Below are 17,500 nucleotides of genomic sequence, written 5' to 3' on the forward strand. Positions count from 1 at the left end.
AAGCCCAGATGGAAACGCGTTGAAAGAAAGGCGGGGTAGCCACTTGCGCTCATTTCCCTTGATCAAGGGCATAATTGGTGACATCTCTTCAATTCAAAATCTTTTGACCTTCAACAAATTACAGCACAGTCCTTTCCAAGGTAAAAATTACCCCATTACATACTCTGAGATTTTAGGTGCAGCTTTCACAAAGCATCCCTATTACACTGTCTTGCTTTTGCCAAGGACACCCTCTTGCCCCTGGCATTCAGCTCTGACCCAGTCTGACAGAAGCAGGGCAGACTGAAAAGAGCAGCAACAGAGCCAGCGAGCGCTCCCCTGCTGCTCTAAGGATACTTTCACATTTTCTCTCTCCCTTTCTTTCTTTTCCTCCCTCCCTCCCTGCCTCCCCCTTCCTTCGTTCCTTCTTTCCCTTCTATGCAGCAATGAAGCTTTACTGCTGCTGCCAAGTCGCTTCAGTCGTGTCCAACTCTGTGCAACCCTATAGACGGCAGCCCACCAGGCTCCTCTGTCCATGGGACTCTCCAGGCAAGAGTACTGGAGTGGGTTGCCATTGAAGCTTTACTAGAAATCTAAAAAGTGAACTTTTGACAGGAAATACAGCTCTAAGAGATACGCTGCATACATCATAGTACTGCCCACCCCGCTCTGTTCCTCATAGCTTAAAAAAATACACACACGCACATCACATGCAAATATATATACTTAAAGGGAACGCAAGAGCCTCTTGATGAAGGTGAAAGTGGAGACGGAAAAGCTGAAAAGACTAAGGTCATGGCATCTGGTCCCATCACCTCATAGCAAATAGATGGGAAAGCAATGGAAACAGCGACACACTTTATTTTTTGGGGCTCCAAAATCACTGCTTATGGTGACTGCGGCCATGAAATTAAGACACTTGCTCCTTAGAAGAAAAGCTATGACCAACCTAGACAGCATATTAAAAAGCAGAGACATTACTTTGCCAACAAAGTTCCACATAGTCAAAGCTATGGTTTTTCCAGTAGTCATGTATGGATGTGAGAGTTGGACAATAAAAAAGGCTGAACACCAAAGAACTGATGCCTTCAAACTGTGGTGTTGGAGAAGACTCTTGAGAGTCCCTTGGGCTGCAAGGAGATCCAACCAGTCCATTCTAAAAGAAATCAACTCTGGATATTCATTAGAAGGACTGATACTGAGGATGAAACTCCAGTACTTTGACCACCTGATGCGAAGAGCTGACTCACTGGAAAAGACCCTGATGCTGGGAAAGATTGAGGGCAGGAAAAGGGGACAACAGAGGATTAGATGGTTGGATGGCATCACCGACTCAATGGACATGAGTTTGAGCAGATGGTTGGATGGCATCACCGACTCAATGGACATGAGTTTGAGCAAGCTCTGGAAGATGGTGAAGGACAGAGAAGCCTGGCATGCTGCAGTCCATGGGTTGCAAAGAGTTGAACATGACAGAGAAACTGAACAACAACAGTTATTAATAGTATTATTAAAATAGTGCTTTATCCACACAGTTATGCATTAAATTAATAACACTTGTTCTCTCATTTTATCTATAGCTTGGTTCACTTTTGTAATTGTTGAGTAAAAGTAGTGAGAGGAAAATCCTAAAGTTAATGGAACTCCCAACAAAATCTGCAATATGGGAGTGGTAGATTCCATAACATACCTAAAATGCAATCTCATTATCACTATCTATCTCTGTCTGGAAAATCTGAATTTAAATTAAAGCCTTTTAAAATTTCAGCATTAGATTCCATATTCACAGACACCTGTACACAGAACACACACAAAAATGATTCAAGAGATCAATTATACATATAATTCTATGTAGTAAGACCATTTCAGATAGTGCTATACATAGTGCTAAGATAGATGAAAAATCAGTTAATTGTGCATCCACAAATTATGTAATCCAACATTTTATCTTCTTAAATCAGGTTGTCACATTTGTAGGAAGATCTGTAGTTTTTAGAAAGATAATATTTTTCATTTCCTTCATAAAATATGTAACTGTAGTTAAGACAAACTTTAAAAATTTTTTAGGATATAATAAGGTATCAAATATCCTTATAAGTTGGAGAAAGAAGTGACAAACCCACTCCAGTATTCTTACCTGGAGAATCCCATGGACAGAGAAGCCTGGTGGGCTACAGTCCATGGGGTCACAAAGAGTTGGACACGACTGAGCGACTTCACTTACTTACTTACTTACTAAGGTATCAATATGATGTTTAGCCTGAAAATCTTTTCATAGCCTTGTCTGGATTGAGAAAGCATCTTTGCATTGGGTCCTTTGTGTGTTTGTTTTGAAGTGTGCCTTACCTTTTTCTGGGCAAGTTTTTAATGGCCAAGCAAAAATAGTAGCATAATTACCATGGTCTACCTGGAAAACAATGGCGTCTTTTAGATATGCACCACTTTTCCAAAACAGAGTGAATTATGTAGATATTAGCCCACTAAATCCTCACAACTAAAGTATAAATTAAAACAAGTTTGAACCAAATCCCAACTTAAGAAACATGGAAATTGAAACAAACAAACAAAAAAAACCAAGAGAAGTGGGCAAGGTATTTCAGGAAATCAATCGCAGGACTGTATCAGTGAAGACTTTGGACTTTTCTAGGACTCTGGCCATTTAGGGCTTGGCTCTGTGTTTAACCTACTCTTTGTCATTTTTTCATGAGTGCATTTCCAACATGATAACCTAGGGAGAGATATTTCAGTTGTGATTCAAGTTATATTACAGACCCAGACTATACAGTGTATTGCCAAGTTCTTGGTTCACTATGTACATCCAGAACCTGAATTTAAGAAGCCACCAGTATTAGACCATTAGAATTAGAAATGAAAGCTAATATATGTTTAAGATAATCCATAGTGTTTATTCAAAACATCAATTTTTTTGTCCTTGCAATTAGCCAAAAAGTTAATGTATTTGATTTCTAATTAGGTGCTTGCATAATCACATTGAATTTAAGACATTAATATATGAGTATATGTAAATATGATATGGTATTCAAATATACATGGGCTTCCCTGGTGGTGCAGATGGTAAAGAATCTGCCTGCAATGCAGGTGACCCAAGTTTGATTCCGGGCTTGAGAAGATCTCCTAGAGAAGGGACTGGCTACCCACTCCAGTATTCTTGCCTGGAAAATCCCACAGACAGAGGGGCTGGTGGGCTACAGTCCATGGGGTCACAAAGAGTTGGACACAACTAAACAACAGCAAGAACAGCAATGAATATACTTAGGGTATAGAATTTATAAAGAGATCTTATGGCTTCCGACCAGAACAATTTTAATGAAGGCAATATATAGGCATACTGTATGCAAAAAAAGAGCAAATATATCTCACTTTACTTTCATACTTTCAATGGTCAGAAGCTACTGGGCACAAGTGGGATGTGGCTGCTTTGCCTAAGTTGACCTACCGGAAATAAAAACACAATGTAACCCAACAATTGTGGTTATTCTCATGTGTAACATTTCAAAATTCACATATTTTATTCTCAGAATTTTACTTATGGATGACTACATAATATCTGAAGTGTTGTTGTTTAGTTGGTAAGTTGAGTCCAACTCTTTTGTGACCCCATGGACTATAGCCCCCCGGCTCCACTGTCCATGGGATTTCCCAGGCAAGAATATTGGAGTGGGTTACCATTTCCTTTTTCAGGGAATCTTCCAGATTCAGAGATCAAACCTGGGTCTCCTGCATTGGCAGGCAGATTCTTTACCATTTGAGCCACTAGGGAAGCCCCACTGAAGTGCAGGGAGTGCGTTTAATAAGTGACCGTTTAGAGGGTGCTTGCATTTTTCATGAAATGTTTTCTTTCTTTGTGAATGTATAAATTTGAGCCCCAATGTCTACATATTAATCTTTCTCCATGTATACTATTATTCTATTAACTGATTGGAATTTTCAAATTATGTCTAATTCATTCGGTTCCAAATTTATGGAATGCCTCTATATACAAGTCTCAATTAGATATTCAGTAAATATTTTTAAAGATGAGGAAAGTAATCCTGAAATAAAGATTACCCCCACAAGTTTTTTCTTATAAGAATAAAGATCTAATTTTTAAGAATAAATTAATCATTCACTTAATGAATCAGGAAAACCTTTAACAACTTTAATTTGGTTAATATTAAACAGAAGAGATAATTTGTAATCCTAACTTTGGGTTAGGTAGACTTGAAATCTTATTAGCTGAAAGAAGCATGTTGCAACGTGTTTCCTCTAAGACATTGCAAATGTTTCAAAAATGTCAAATGCTGCAAAATTGTAATTCAGGTGATTGTTCTTTTTATCCTTATTATAATCAAATCTTTTTATGTAATTTGTATTATCACTGACTCGATTCTTGCCTGCCCCAACTTATTCCTGATTCTTCCAGAAATAACAACATTTTTTATGTTTGGCCTTCTAAAGCAAGGCCTTATTTTCTCATGTTTAATTCAAAATATTGGAAACATTTCCTTTTTACTTCTGTCCATAGGATTTCCCAGGCAAGAATCCTGGAGTGGGTTGCCACTTCCTTCTTTGGGGGATCTTTCTGACCCAGAAATTCAACCCCGGTCTCCAGCACTTCACTGTACTGCAGGCAGATTCTTTACCATTGAGCCACGAGGAAGCCCGGTGAAGGAAAGAACATGTAGTTTTGGTTAGGCTTAGCTTTGTATATTTATTTTCACAGGTAATAATTCTACATTTCTATCATCTGTCCCAGTAGATGTTTTTATCATAACCTAGTTCACCGGTTTCTATTTCTTAGTTTCCTTCAAGAGAATCTATCAAGTTCAGTCCCAAGCCCACAGTTCAAGTTCAGGTTCGGTGGGGACAAAGCACAGAGAACTGGAGCCGCCGTCTTCTTGGGCAGCTGTGATTAGGACATCACAGCTTTCGATGTGCTCTTTCTCCTTTACTTTTAGTTCACCCACTAGACTTAAGCCCGCATTTTATATTTAAATGTGTTCTGAATCGTGACATTTTGGTACTACTTGGTTTCCCTATAAATTGTTAGAAATTCATTGGGCCTCTTGCCTGATCAGTCATTCATTACATAATTTTGAATTTGATTGGTCACCGATTATACAGCTGAATTTCAGCTGCTGAGGAAACACAGCTCTGTCTTATGTCCAAGACTCTCATTTGCAAATTTTACTTGCCAAGATGATAAAAGCCATCTTTGAAAATTGCTACCTTTTGGGCACAAGTTGTTTATTTTTAGTTAATATTTCCTAAATGATGCTTTATATCGTCAAGTACTGCATTTGTTGTTTCGTATTTTAGTAGAAAGATCTAAAAATAATTGTCATCAATAACTTTTAAGATCTGAGAAGCAGGAAATTATTTCTGAATTTAAAATAAACACTTCTATTAAATATGCTGCTATACTTGCTAGTCTTAATTGTTAAAGCACTTGCTTTTAGGTTGTTATAGGAAAGGGATTTGTGTTGTTTTGCTCCTAAAATTGTACCTTAAATATGAAAGAAACCAAATATATATATGCTGCTGCTGCTAAGTCACTTCAGTCGTGTCTGAATCTGTGCGACCCCATAAGACGGCAGCCCACCAGGCTCCCCCGTCCCTGGGATTCTCCAGGCAAGAACACTGGAGTGGGTTGCCATTTCCTTCTCCAGTGCATGAAAGTGAAAAGTGAAAGGAAGTCGTTCAGTCGTGTCCGACCCTCAGCGACCCCATGGACTGCAGCCTTCCAGGCTCCTCCAGCCATGCGATTTTCCAGGCAAGAGTACTGGAGTGGGGTATATATATAAAACACAGAAAAGGGAGGATGCAACTATTGACACAACTATTCACCTCATTTTGAGAGGATATTTGGAAATTCCATTCAGTTCTATGAGAATTCATTGAATGTTTTCTTTGTGGAAAAATCCTTCCACAGGCTATGAGGAAAGAAGCCAAGAGGACTAAGGCATGCTTCCTGGTTTCAGATTTACAAAGTTCTTCAAAGTAAATATTTTATTATGATTTCATAGATGAGAAAACTGAGGTTCAGAGATGATAAGTTATTTGACCAAGTGAAACAGCTAAAGCAGTCAAACTAGGTGTTCGTTCTCACACCTGATGACCACAAACCACTTCCGTCGCTCATTACCCCAGGATTCACGCTGTAGAACTGCAGCAGCCTGTGTTGAACTGATGTAAGCATCTCAAATAGCATTTTGACATTCAAGATCAAGTAAAATATATTGCCAAAATTAATGTTATTTGCTTTTTTCCATTTTTAATGTAATTACTAGAAAATTTAAAATCATGTGTGTCTCTCATTTGTAACTTACACTGTGGTTCTCCTGGACAGCACTGTTTCAGGGTGTGTGAGTCACTCAGTCGTGTCCAGCTGTTTGCGACCCCGTGGACTGTAGCCTACAAGACTCCTCTATCCATGGAATTTTCCAGGCAAGAGTACTGGAACCGGTTACCATGCCCTCCTCTAGGGGATCTTCCTGACACAGGGACTGAATCTCCTGCATTGCAGGCAGATTCTTTATCATTTGAGCTACCCGGAAAGACCTATTGTTTTAGAAAATGCTATAAATTTATTACTTAGTGTGTTTCAAATTGCCTTTTATTTTGCTTTTACTTATCCCTTTTATCCTCCTGAAATCTATGAAGCTACATGAATGTTCTCATTAACAAGATTCAGAAAACTTTTATTGGATGCATCAGCAAAGCATTTTTCCCTGAGTGCTTGAATTAGAGGATTTGTAATTTCCTGAGTGCTCCTGAAAAGCTTTTTGGCGGCAGAATGCTATTGCTACCTGAATAGAATATAAGTGCATTTAAATGAGGTCAAGTTTTGCTCTCTATTTTCTATGAACAACATTGTAAATGGTTGGTGCAGATGGGTTAACAAGAGACGGAACTAAAAGCTCGAGGCTGAGAGAGAATACTAACTGATTCTATTCAGTGACAAGAGAAATGAAGCAAATTATTAAAACTTAGACCTGCCAAACTATTTTTATTCTGGAAAAAAAAAAAGTGTATTTCCACTGCCTTTAGAGTTATCATTCACTCTCTCTCCGTGCCCCTTGCCCTCTGAGAGTCTTATCTGTAGCCTAAACGGACACAAATATCTTGTTAAAATAAAAATCTCCCTTTTTTCTCTCCAAACTCCAACTATTTAGGTCAAAATTTTATCAAAATTGCAATTTAAAGAGGAAAATAAACAGAAGTGAAGCATAGTCAGCCTCCTTTGACTATGTTTCTTTGATTTGTAAATTGGGATATTGCTAAAAACAAGAAAACAGCCAAAATGGAGTAGCTTATGCTAAGTCCCATGGCACCAAAGAGACTTAATTATAGTTTTGGCTCCACCAGAAGTGGAATTTTAAGCCAGCCAGTCAGGAATAGCCTAATTTCCTCAGATTATCTGAAGGGGAGGGACTAGCAAGCTATAATGGAAACATGAAGTTCAAGTTGACCCTGATGATCTTTCAGTGAAGGTCTTATGGTTTGCCTTGCTTTTTACTTGCTTGTTTTTAAGACTAAACCGTTTTTAATAACCTATGCTGTTCTCCCTTGAAACAAAGCACTCTGTAAAGCGTGTGATTTTATCTTGCTTGTAGCATTATGATTTGACATCCTTCCTCTGCAAAGTACTTTGTGGCACATATTTTTAATTCATATAAATCAATTAACTCAATTTCAGGACTTTTCTGTGTTGCCACCAGTGATAACCAGACTTACTCATGGCCCTAATAAAATTCACTCACCCAGGAGTGGAATAGGGGCTCAAATTCCTTAAAAAACTAGAAATAAAACTACCACATGTCCCAACAATCCCACTACTAGGCATATACCCTGAGAAAACCATAACTGAAAATTACACATGTACCCCAATGTTCATTTCTGCACTATTTACAGTAGCTAGGACATGAAGCAACCTAGATGTCCATCCACAGAGGAACGGGTAAAGAAGCTGTGGTACCTATACACAATGGGATAATACTCAACCATAAAAAGTCAGAAAGAGAAAGATAGATATCGTATATTGACACATATGTCAATGATGCATGTGGGATCTAGAAAGATGGTACTCATGAACTTATTTGCATGGCAGCAGCGGAGATGTAGGCATAGAAAACAGACTTGTGGAAACAGTGGGGGAAGGAGAGAGTGGATGAATTGGAAGACTACCATGAAAACATACACATTCCCAAATATAAAGTAGATAGACAGTGGGAACTTGCTATATGACTCTGGAAGCTCAAATCAGTGACAATGTAGAGGGGTGGGATGGGGTGGGAGGTAGGAGAGAGCTTCAAGAGGGAGGGGACATATTATCCATGGCTGATTCATGTTGATGTGTGGCAGAAACCAACACGATATTGTAAAGCAATTATCCTCCAATTAAAAATAAATACATTTAAAAAAATAGTAGGCGCTCAAGAGGCTTCTAACTTTTGAACAACAAATTTAACAATAGAACTCGCTTTTATTTAACATAAGATTTGTTGTTAAATAGTTTGCATTAATTTGTTTATTCAGATAACATCACAAAATTCAAGTTGTTTACATCTTCAAGGACTGACCCAGAGCACCAAAATAAATAGACTTAACAACAAAGAATAGATTTCTGTTAATTTCTAGTTCCTGTGGCAGGTAATGTTTGTTTTATCATTAAAATAAACCAAGTTTCTCAGACTTAGGAGTGCCCCACACTGTAACGTCAGTGCTCTGATTTGGCATTTAGAAATGAGCAGCATTATACTGACTCAGACGGTAAAGCATCTGTCTACAACGCGGGAGAACCGGGTTCAATCCCTGGGTCGGGAAGATTCCCTGGCGAAGGAAATGACAACCCACTCCAGTACTATCGCCTGGAAAATCCCATGGACAGAGGAGCCTGGTAGGCTACAGTCCATGGGGTCGCAAAGAGTCGGACACAACTGAGCGACTTCACTTTCACTTTTATACTTAGAAAGGTGTTGCATATATATCTTAGTTTATTTGGACTTCGATAATAGAATAACACGGTTTGGGTGCCTTACAAACAACTGAAGTTTATTACTCACAGTTTTGGAGGCTGGGAAGTTTGTTAGCAAGATGCTAGTAGATTCGGTGTCCAGTGAGAGCCTTCCCTGAGTTCATAGATGGCTAACTTCTTGCTGTGTCCCCTTACGGTAGAATGCATGAAGAAGATCCTTGGGGGTCTCTTTTATAGGAGTACTAAAGCCATAGGAGCCCTCATGATCCAATTGCCTCCCAAAGGTCCCATCTTTAAATATCATCACACTAAGAGTTGGGATTTCAACATATGAATTTTAGAAGACATAAGCGTTACATAAAAACACACATAGACACATATATATATATAATATATATATAAAGAAATGTGTTATGTATTATAAGGAAATATAAAAAAGAGCTTTAGCTATTTATTTTGATTGATTTATTATTATTTATTCATTGCTGCACTTGGACTTTCTCTAGTTGCAGCTCATGGGCTTTGTTTAGTTGTAGCAAGTTGGCTACTCTCTTTGCTGCAGTGTGGGCTTCTCATTGCGGGGGCTTCTCACATTGCCAGGCATGCGCTCTAAGCCCGTGGGCTCCAGTAGTCGTGAGGCATGGGCTCAGTAGTTGCAACGCTCAGGTTTAGTTGCTCCGCGGCATGTAGGATCTTCCTGGAAAAGGGATTGAACTCATGTCCCCCAGTTGGTAGACGGGTTCTCGACCACTGGACCACCAAGCAAGTCCCAAAGAGATTTATTATAAAAAGTTAGCTTACATGATTATGGAAGCTGACATATCCCAAGGTCGGCAGTCAGCAAGTTGAAGAACCTGCAGAATTAACAGCACAGTGCCAGTTCAAAGGCCAACAAGACTGAAACCCAGGAAGAGCTGATGTTTCTTTTACCTTAGAAAGCAGGTAAAAGCCAACGTCCATCCTACTTGATGGCAAAATCCCTTCTGCTCACAACAGGGTCAGCCCTTTTGTGCTACTCGGGCCTTTAGCTGATTGGATGAGGCACAACCTGATTAGGAAGAGCAATCTGATTTACTCAGTCTACCCATTCGAATGTTAATCTCATCCAGAAACACCCAGAATAATATTTGACTAAATGATATCTGGCCACCCCATGGCCCAGTTAAAATAACACATACAACTAACCATCAATTTGTGTGTGTGTATGTATTATCTTTCAGAAAGATTACGCTAGGCACCAATAACACGTAATAAAAATTGCTAAGAAAGGGAGCAATATTGAGTACTCATCCTGGCATATCTACAGGCATCATATTTTTAAATAACAGAATTTCCCTTACTTGATAAGGGAAATATTTTTCTTTATGAAAGAATTCTAGCTCAGTAAATGTTAAAGGGATAATAGAATCAGAAATCAAAATTTTGCAATGTTGATGAACCAAAACTTAATGAAGCTCATTTACAGGAACTATAAAGGACAAATCAAAATTGTGGAATGTTCTATTCCACAGTTGACTTGGTTTTTTACATACCAATACAAGGGAAGAAAGAGCAAGGATAATCTTAAATTAAGAAATTTAGAAGAGTTAAGACAGACCTAACAGAATTTGTCTAGTTCTTGATAACTAACAAGGTCTAAAAATACTTTTTCAGCTAATCAGAGAAATCAGCAGTTATTAGGTGATACCAAAGAGTTACTATGACATTTATTAGGTGTCACACATAGAATTTCTTTACAGTATTCTCTTTATTCTTATGTGCATTTGACATTTTTCATAAGAAAAAGAAGTTTAAAAAGAAAAGAAGCCTACATTCTTTTACTCTTTACCTTCACAGTGTGAGGTTGCCCATTTCTTATTACCTTTAGCAATATTTATGACCAACCTAGATAGCCTGTTCAAAAGCAGAGACATTACTTTGCCAACAAAGGTCCATCTAGTCAAGGCTATGGTTTTTCCTGTGGTCATGTATGGATGTGAGAGTTGGACTGTGAAGAAGGCTGAGGGCCAAAGAATTGATGCTTTTGAACTGTGGTGTTAGAGAAGACTCTTGAGAGTCCCTTGGACTGCAAGGAGGTCCAACCAGTCCATTCTTAAGATCAGTCCTGGGTGTTCATTGGAAGGAATGATGCTAAAGCTGAAACTCCAGTACTTTGGCTACCTCATGTGAAGAGTTGACTCATTGGAAAAGACTCTGATGCTGGGAGGGATTGGGGGCAGGAGAAGAAGGGGACGACAGAGGATGAGATGGCTGGATGGCATCACCGACTCGATGGGCATGAGTTTGAGCGAACTCCAAGAGTTGGTGATGGAAAGGGAGGCCTGGCATGCTGCGATTCATGAGGTTGCAGAGTTGGACACGACTAAGTGACTGAACTGAACTGAACTGAACTGAAACATTTTTTGTTAATCTAACAAGTGAAAATAACCTGTGCTACTGTTTTAATTTGCAGTTCTTTAAAGCACACAGCATGATAGTTTGAATTATATATATTATGACGTGATTACCAATATAGATTTAGCTAACATTCATCTTCTCATATAGATACAATAAAAAGAAAAGAAAATAGAAAAGCATGAAGGAAAATAATATTTCTCCTTGTGATAAGAGCTCTTAGGATTTAACTATCTGCATTCTTGTATATCAAACAGAAGTGTTACTTACAGTCATGTTGTACATTACATTCCTAGTAATTGTTCATCTTATAACTGAAAGCTTGTCTTTTGACCACCTTCCTCCCATCTCTTCCTTTCACCACCTTTAGTAACTACAAGTCTGATCTATTTTTATATTAGAGTTTTGTTCAGATTTAACATGTAAGTGAGATCATACAACATTTGTCTTTTCCCCTCAGATTCATTTCACTTAGCATAATGCCTTCAAGATCCACCCATGTTGTCACAAATGGAAGGATGTCCTCATTTTTTAGGGCTGAATAATGTTTCGCTGCGTATATTATGTGTATATATATATAATGTATACATATATATTACATATACATACATATGCCACAACTTGTTTCTTTATCCATCTATCCACCTATGGACACTTAGACCATTTCCATGTCTTGGCTACTGTAAACAATGCTGCTATGAACTTGGGGGTGCGGGTATCTTTTCAAGTTAATATTTTCATTACCTTTTAATATGTTCTCAGAGGCAGAATTGCTCGTTCATATGTAATTCTGTTTTTAATTTTTTCAAGGATAATATGGAGATATCATTAGCCATAGTGGCTGCTGCAATTTATAATCTCATCAACAGTGTCCAGAGGTTCCCTTTCCTCCACATCCATGCCCCCTTTTCTTACCTCACATCTTTTTGTTTATGGGCATTCTAACAGATAAGAGGTGCTATCTCATTGTGGTTTTAATCTGCATTTCCCCAGTGGCGAGTGATGTTGAGCATCTTTTCATGAACCTGTTGGCCTTTTGTATACCTGCTTTGAGAAATGTTTATCCAGATTCTTTGCCAATTTTTTAACTAGGTTATTTGATTTTTGCTACTGAGTCATATGAGTTCTTTCTATATTTTGGATTTCTATATTAATCGCTTATCAGATTATGGTTTGCAGTTTCTTTCCACTTTTAATCTCCCCCCACCAAAGGAGATATATTACTTAAAATTCTCATTCCTCTTGCTACAGTTTGTGCACACACACACACACATATATGTAATTTTAATCTGTTTTCTCTGTGCCTGATAGTGATACATAAAACTTAAATCTTGATACATAGATAATCTGGAATTCAGTTGAAATTTTCTCAAGGTTTATATTCCTAGTAATAATTGTAGGACTTCCCAAGAAAACCATTTAGCCAAATTTGCTCAAACTTTTGCCGCATGAATACTTTTATTTTCACTTTTGCTTTGATACGTTACGTAAAGACAGCTCCTGTTAGCTAACTACTACGGGAAAGTATCTTTGATAATTTTGGAAATGAGCACTCTGCCCTCGTACTACTGTTCTCTGAAGCAGTCCGTAAGCTTGCTTAAGCCTATTAGTGAGACCACCAAAACTTGGAAGATAGTAAATCTGATATATTTCGTTGACAAAAATTATATATTCATCTTTAATTGCCCCTAGAAACAGCCACTCCCTCATCATTCATGGTAACCAGTGAATACTGGGAGACAGACCTGGCTACTGCCTATGTGAACAAATGCGGGCCTTCCATCTCTTATTCTTTTTTTTTTAACTGTAGTATAATTACTTTACAATGTGTGAGTTTCTATTGTACAACGACGTGAATCAGCTCTTTGAATACACATATCCCTTCGCTCTTGAGACCCCCTCCTGCCCACCCCCCATCCCAGCCCGCTAGGTCATCACAGAGCACCGAGCGAGCTCTGCGTGCTGTTCGGCAGCTTCCCAGCAGCTGTCTATTTTCCACAAGGTAGTATATGATACTATATTGATATTATATATTGATATATATTGATACTATATTGATATTAATTTCTGAGAAGTAAATATAATGCCTGACTAGGTCAGTAGGCCACTTATCAGAGGGACTAGCAAAGGGCTACATAGTTAATTAATTAGGTACATATCCTATTATAAATCTATATACCTACAGAAGCAAAAAATGATAAGGGCACATAAAACTTGAGGAAACTCTCTGCCATTGACTCCTTATTTTAATAATAATGATCATATTTTCAAAATAACATATTACGGCTCAGTGTAGAGAAGATTCAGAGGCGCATGTCACTCCGCATGTTCAGGAGCCCTATTTTTCTCAGCTTACTAACCCCAGGTAACTGTAGATCCCTTTACCTTTATCCACCTGGAACTGAATAAGCTGTCACCTTCCTGACTGGCACAATTAGATTTTAGGTACCTCCCCTTGGAGATGTCTTATACCAACCTCAACTGGCCCAGTATGTTAACAAGTGCACCCATCAGAGCTCTACCAGCCAAGGAAGCAATCATCGACTTCTAAAGTCCTCATTTCTGGACACAGGTGGAAATATGCCAGATACTGACTAACAGGGCTGTTTATTCTGTAAGCATTAACATTTGTTCTGACTCATACGCTACCTTTTTTTGTTGAAATTCCTTAAGTACGATTCTTTGTAGATTGATTTAAACTAAAGTTTATTCCATTTTAAAAAATGTTAAATTCAGCCTGCTAAACTACTTGCCTGTTGTAATATTCAAGGTTCATTCAAATTTTATCATGGCTTGTTTCTTAATCAACTAATGTTTAAATTCCTTTGTCCAAAATTAACATTGAGAAACAATTTCAAGCATAAAACTCCAGTCTTGATGATGGTGACGTATTCTTGGTTCATACAGAAATTGTCAAAACATGCAAGCTTATGGCTTTTACTGACTTCTACCACTGTTTAATATATAGACACTGTGGTGGGTTATGCGTTTGAACTTAAGGCACGTCAGAGTTAGAAATGCTATGGCAGAAGCTATTAGCTGTGAAACCAATATTCATTCTGCAATTTTTCATTAGTGACAGAGTCACTAATGAAATATAGAGATATTCTGGGAGCAGCAGTCCTTCCAGATATACAACTATTATATATCTCATTCACATTATTGGTGGGGTGATCAGTTACATGTAAGTAAATGTTACTGTAGGGGAGAGGTTCACGGACTCTCTTTAAAAGGAAACCATCTATCTGGAAGGCGCACTCATCTATTCTGGTACTGTTTTCTTTTTGCTATATAGTATGGCTAGAGCTGTGGTGGTTGCTCTGTGAGCATGAAGTTACCTTGGGGATGGAAGCTGGATGCTAAGAATACCAAGGCAGGGAGATAGAAGGAGCCTGAGACAATGCTGACCTTACGCAGCCCCCAGACCATTCTAGAATGGTGCTTTGCCATAATGGATATTATGAAACAAGTCTCTATTTTGGTAAAACTATTTTAGGTCCTAGCCATGAAATACAATTCCCAATTGAAAAAAACTATTTTAGCAAAGTCTGTATTTTAACAACACACCCAGAATTAGAGTTACGGTCTTTTTAAAAAATTTAAGGTGTAGCGCATAATGATTTGACTCACATAACCCAAGAATGCATGCTAAGTCACTCCAGTCATGCCCGACTCTGTGACCCCGTGGACTGTAGCCCGCCAGGCTCCTCTGTCCACGGGATTCTCTAGGCAAGAACACTGGAGTGGGTTGCCATGTCCTCTTCCGGGGGATCCTCCCCACCCATGGATCAAATTCACGTCTTCTGTGGCTCCTACGTGGCAGGCAGATTCTTTACTGTTGAGCCACCGGGGGATAGGTTATCACAATAAGTTTAATGATCATTTATCATCCCATATAGACACAAAACTAAAGAAAGAGAAAAAAATTTTCCTTGCTATTAGAGCTATTAGGATTTACCCTCTTAAACCTTTATATAGAACATACAGCAGTGCTGATTATATTTATTATGTTATATAACATCCCTAGTACTTATTTATTTTGTAACTAGAAGTTTGTACCTTTAAATTGTCTTCATCCAGTTCCTCCTCACCCCATCCCTGTCTCTGGTAACTGAAAATCTGATCTCTTTTTTTAAAGAGTTTGCTTGTTTTTGAAGCGTAATTGTTGGTTTATTGTACTATGCTGGCCCACAGTACCATGTTGGTTTCAGAGTGATGATCTTTTGAAAGAACATACAATAACGTCAAGTGGTATTCGTAGGATATACTTTAGACCTTTCATAATTAAATGTGCATCTTAATGGGATGAAGCTTTAGATAAAGTCAGTATTTCTTTCCTGTCACCCTGTCCTAGTGAATATTAGGGCCTTGTCTTATATACCAGTGATAAGATTTCATCATCATAAAGGAAACGTTAATCTCATTAAAGCACATTTCTATCTATTAGAATGCTTTCAATTGCAAGAATACAATATAAATTGAATATGTAACAAAATCACAGCAAATTGTTTTATCTTTTAGAATATCTTGGTATAATCTAGACTTTATATAGACAAAAAGAGTACTCTCACACATTTATTAATCAGCACTCAGTGGGCATATGTTGTTTTTGTTCTGCATAAATCACCTCCCACTACTTCTGTGATCAGACCTTCTCTTTTCTTAGAAATTTCATTCCATACTGCTCAGTTGGGGTCCACCCTGCCTCCTGTACCAAGCTATAGCATCTGGATTTAGCCAGTTCTGACCAATCAAATTATCTCTTATTCTTGGTCCCAGTAACTGATTCTGAATTGACAGCTGACACAAGCTGGACTAATCAGATCTTCCTAGGATGTTTTATCAAAACTATTTGAAAAGACTTTTTGCATATAGGAAATGAGTCTATGCGAGGTTGGTGGCCATTTGCGGGCCTAACTCAAGAGCACAGAGTTAGCAACCTAAGAACTTGCCAGTATCTGAGGCCCTAGATTCAATGTGTCTGACGCAACTCATGTCCTGCAGCACGTGTCCATGTTTCCTTTTCTGCAGAAATATGTAAAGCAGGGATTCAAGGAGGATGAAAAGCCCAATCTAATCTCATAGGAGAGATGTCTGTATTTCTGTGCATGGCTCTACAGGCTCTTCCTTTACATTTAAGTTTTATTAATGATGCTGAAAGTTAAAGAATGCATATAGGCAACATGATTTCATGTTATTAATATAACTTGAAAATACATAGTCCCATAACCATGTGTCCATATTTATACTCTTACAAAAGAAGAAATCAGAAATATCCTTGTCCCTAATCTAGCATCAAGTAAGAGTATTTCACCAAAGTAAAACACACATGTAACACACAGGTACACGCTCCAGGCCCACCTTGGGACACGCTTCTGTGACCTTGTTAAACCAGGGAGCAGTGGTGCCAGAACCAGACTGTCTTGGTGACAACAAGAAGCCTGCACGTCCTGTGACACTACACCCACTGCACTCACTCACACTTCCTCACTATACTCACTATTTCCATATCACTCTACTCACTCACACTGTACCCACTGCACTCACTCACACTGTCCTCATTATACTCATTTCCAAATCACTATACTCGCTCACACTATACCCACTGCACTCACTCACCTTTCCTCACTATACCCGTATCACTCTACTCACTCACACTGTCCTCATTATACTCATTTCCAAATCACTATACTCGCTCACACTATACCCACTGCACTCACTCACACTTCCTCACTATACTCACTCATTTCCATATCACTCTACTCGCTCACGCTGTACCCACTGCACTCACTCACACTGTCCACACTATACTCATTTCCAAATCACTATACTCGCTCACACTATACCCACTGCACTCACTCACACTTCCTCACTATACTCACTCATTTCCATATCACTCTACTCGCTCACGCTGTACCCACTGCACTCACTCACACTGTCCTCATTATACTCATTTCCAAATCACTATACTCGCTCACACTATACCCACTGCACTCACTCACCTTTCCTCACTATGCTCACTATTTCCGTATCACTCTACTCACTCACACTGTCCACACTATACTCACTCGGAAGCCACTGCCGTCAGGAAGTTGCAGCTGGATCCAGGCCCTGCGGTGCCTGCTGCCTTCTTGCCAGAAAGTGAAAAAT

At 38.6% G+C, this 17,500-nt stretch overlaps 1 long non-coding RNA gene across 1 annotated transcript; it reads right to left on the minus strand.

Moving 5' to 3' along the window:
* Positions 1-9,396: 9,396 nt before the first annotated feature.
* Positions 9,397-9,950, minus strand: LOC129627345 (uncharacterized). Its single transcript, XR_008702572.1, has 2 exons — positions 9,758-9,950; positions 9,397-9,653 (listed from the first exon to the last, which is right to left on the minus strand). It is a non-coding gene; the product is annotated as an uncharacterized LOC129627345 (long non-coding RNA).
* Positions 9,951-17,500: the final 7,550 nt, after the last annotated feature.

This window comes from Bubalus kerabau, chromosome 14 (genome assembly GCF_029407905.1).
Source record: "Bubalus kerabau isolate K-KA32 ecotype Philippines breed swamp buffalo chromosome 14, PCC_UOA_SB_1v2, whole genome shotgun sequence".
NCBI classification, from domain to species: domain Eukaryota; kingdom Metazoa; phylum Chordata; class Mammalia; order Artiodactyla; family Bovidae; genus Bubalus; species Bubalus kerabau.